The 3,421-nt window shown below is 39.3% G+C and overlaps 1 non-coding gene across 1 annotated transcript; it reads right to left on the reverse strand.

The window, feature by feature from the left end:
• Positions 1 to 2,311: 2,311 nt before the first annotated feature.
• LOC119873174 lies at positions 2,312 to 2,418 on the reverse strand. The gene has a single exon (XR_005363835.1). It is a non-coding gene; the product is annotated as a U6 spliceosomal RNA (small nuclear RNA).
• Between the last annotated feature and the right edge of the window lie 1,003 nt (positions 2,419 to 3,421).

The following is a 3,421-nucleotide window of genomic DNA, read 5'->3' on the forward strand; positions in this document are numbered from 1 at the left end:
GTGACATGTCTTTGAGCAGTCTAAATTACACAGCCACATTAGGCAAAGACCAATTCGCTGACCTACCTAAATGAGAAACCCAATAAACATATACAGGAGAAATGTGTTTGAAAGTTGTCATTGTATTAGTAGCATGTCTGTGAATGACAGGAATTTATGTTCAGCAACTGTTTGCATATTTGAAAAGGTTCATATTCGGTTTAATTTAAACAATTTTTAAATATTAAACTTTTTTTTTTTTTTACAGATCTTATTTATTTATTTTGGGAGAGAGAGAATGCATGAGGTAGGAGGAAGGGCAGAAGGGGGGAGAGAAACTCAAGCAGACTCCCCACTGAGCGAGGAGACTGACTCAGGGCTCAATCTCATGACCCTAAGATCATGGACTGAGCTAAAACCAAGAGTTGGACGCTTCACCGACTGAGCCACCCAGATGCCCCTAAATATTAATTTTAAATAGAATTTTTTTTAAAATCGGAGTCAACGCACAACTTACATTAGTTTCAGGTGTACAACATGGGGATTAGTCAAGTGCATATATTATGCTCTGCTCAACACAAGTGTAGCCACCATTTGTCACCAAGCAGCACTGTTACAATATCATTGACTATATATTCCCTGACCTGTGTCTTTTATTCTCATGACTTATTATTCCATAACTGGAAGTCTGTGTCTCCCATGTTTAATTTTAGATTTTGCATCTTGGAAGATTATTTGAAAATACTGTAACTTCTGAAGAGGAATTTATTTATTTATTTTTTAAATATTTTATTTATTTATTTGAGAAAGAGAGTGCACACATGTGGGCAGAGGGAGAAGGAGAAGCAGACTTTTCCCCCTGAGCAAGGAGCCTGATGCAGGGCTCGATCCCAGGATCTTGGGATCATGACCTGAGCCAAAGGCAGATGCTTAACTGACTGAGCCACTCAGGTGCCTGAAGGAATTTAAATTATATGTAAAGCATGGCATTCCTCCTAAAATTATTGTATTTCAAAGTTTCTAGGGATATGATGGTTCACAGGATAACTCTGTATTTAAAGGGATTTTCCCAATTTCATATGCTATGTGTTGTCTGCTGAAAAAGGATTGGTATTTTATTAATTTACAGTTTTTGTCAAATAGACTTGACAATATTTAAGAAACACTCTTAAGAATAAAAAATCTAATAAAAGCTGGTTACGGCAGGATTGAACCCCAGAAATCATAAATCCAAGCCTCTTGTTTTAGTGATGATTAAAATGATGTTGAAAGAGAACTGAGACTTGCCCGAGGTTCTCCTAGCTGGTGAGAGAGAAGATGAAGCTGGAAGCCTGAAGCTTGAAGGTGGGGCTCTGCACTCTGAATTCATTGTTCTTTCTACCATGGGAAGCTACTCATCAAAAAGGTGTATAACTTTTCTTCTTCAAGTAACAAATACAATACTTCTAAAGGAGCCCTCTTATTAAGAGCCTGTGGTAATACATTGAGGAGAGCTAACTATATTCTGTTATTTTTTTCTTCTTTTTTAAAAGATTTATTTGAGGGGGAGAGGGAGAGAGAGAGAGAGAAAGCGAGCGAGCACCTGAGTGGGAGGGGCAGAAGGAGAGGGAGAAAGAATCTCAAGCAGACTCTACGCCAAGTGCAGAGCTTGACATGGGGCTCGATCCCCAGCCCCGAGATTAGGATCTGAGCTGAAACCAAGAGTCTGGCGCTTAACCCACTAAGCCATCCATGTGCCTCTGTTACTTTTTTTTGAACCGTATTTATGTTTGTTTCCTAACAGGATATATAGAGGGAATGTCAAATATTTATTTTAAAGATTAAAAAAAGTTTGTCTCACTCTACCATACAATTTAGCAACAGATTTACTTTTTTATTTTATTTTTATTTATCTGGTTTTTTGGGAGAGTCAGGGCAATGGGGGAGGGAGACACAATTTTAAGCAGTCCCCACACCCAGCACAGAGCCCTGCATGGGGTCAATCTCACAACCCTGCGATTATAACCTGAGCTGAAATAGAGTTGGATTCTTAACTGACTGAGCCCCCAGGCGCCCCCAGATTTAGTTTTATAACAGAATATGGACCTGATAAAGACAGTTTTGCTACCGACTAGGTGTTTAATATTGGGATTCTACTTATACTAGATAATTTTAAAGCTAAAATGTCTTGAATAGTCCTGAAGAATACAGGATAAAATTGAAAAAAAAATCATAGGATTACAAGCAAGGAATAGTACTTGGATATCCTTTATCTTCTGTCTTCTTTAATTTCTAGACCTTTATTTCTCTGCGAAAAGAGAAAAAAGGAATAAAATAAAAATGGCACAGTTGAAAAAATACAGAATGCATCACGAATTTGCGTATCATCCTCATGCAGGGGCCATGCTAATCTACTCTGTAACGTTCCAATTTTAGTCTATGTGCTGCCAAAGCAAGCACTATCTTCTGTCTTTTATTTTTAAAGATTTTATTTCTTTATTTGAGAGAAAGAGTGAAGGAGGAGAGAGCACAAGCTGAGGGAGGGAGCATACTCCTGTCTGAGCAGGGAGCCAGATGAGGCTCATCCCAGGACCCCGGGATCATGGCCTGAGCCAAAGGCAGACACTTAAGTGACTGGGCCACCCAGGTGCCCCTCTTCTGTCTTTTTGACAGAGACTGGCAACTAATGAAACACATGTTAAAATATTCACAAGATAATTTGTATGACATGGTCAGGCCTGCTCTAGGTCAAATTGCAATGTGTCTTAGGTTTTCCTTATTCTTTTTTCATTCCTCTACCTTCCCTAAGCATCACCTTCTAAAACCCCTGATCACATCCAGTTACCAAAGAAGAGAGAGTAATTACATGGGCACTGTGTTTTCCTTACAAAAGCAAATAAAGCTGTGTGGAAATTGGGCATGTTATCTCTGAAATGCTAGCAACACTTGCTCCAGAACTGGAGACCCATTGAGAACAGGCTGACGACCCTTCTATAGAACACAGATTGCCAGAGCAACCTGAATGTTCGTGCCGTCCTTGGAGCTTTTTCTATAAGCAGTTAATCAATGTGTATACATACTGAAATTCCAATTTTATACTCATTTCAAAACGATTTCTCTCCTTAAGTGCCTTGGCACACATGGCTCCCTGTACTGTTCTCTGTTGCATTCCTCTCTGAGCCAGAAAATGAAGATGGCTCTCATTAGAGTGGGTACCCCTCTATGCCCTCCACCAGCTCCCCAGAATTTCAACATTATCTTTTTTAATTTGACAGCTTTTTGAAAATTTATAATGGAATTGACTTTTTGAGTTTTAGACCATTAAGTAATAGAACCAACATTAAAGGAGTGTTGGCTCTTTTTGATAAACTATATGTAATAATGCTTGGCAAAGAGCTGCATTCTCAGGGCCCAAGTGGCTCAGTGGTTGAGCGTTTGCCTTTGGCTCAGGGCGTGATCCCAG

The sequence above is a fragment of the Canis lupus genome, chromosome 8, assembly GCF_011100685.1.
Source record: "Canis lupus familiaris isolate Mischka breed German Shepherd chromosome 8, alternate assembly UU_Cfam_GSD_1.0, whole genome shotgun sequence".
Lineage (NCBI taxonomy): Eukaryota > Metazoa > Chordata > Mammalia > Carnivora > Canidae > Canis > Canis lupus.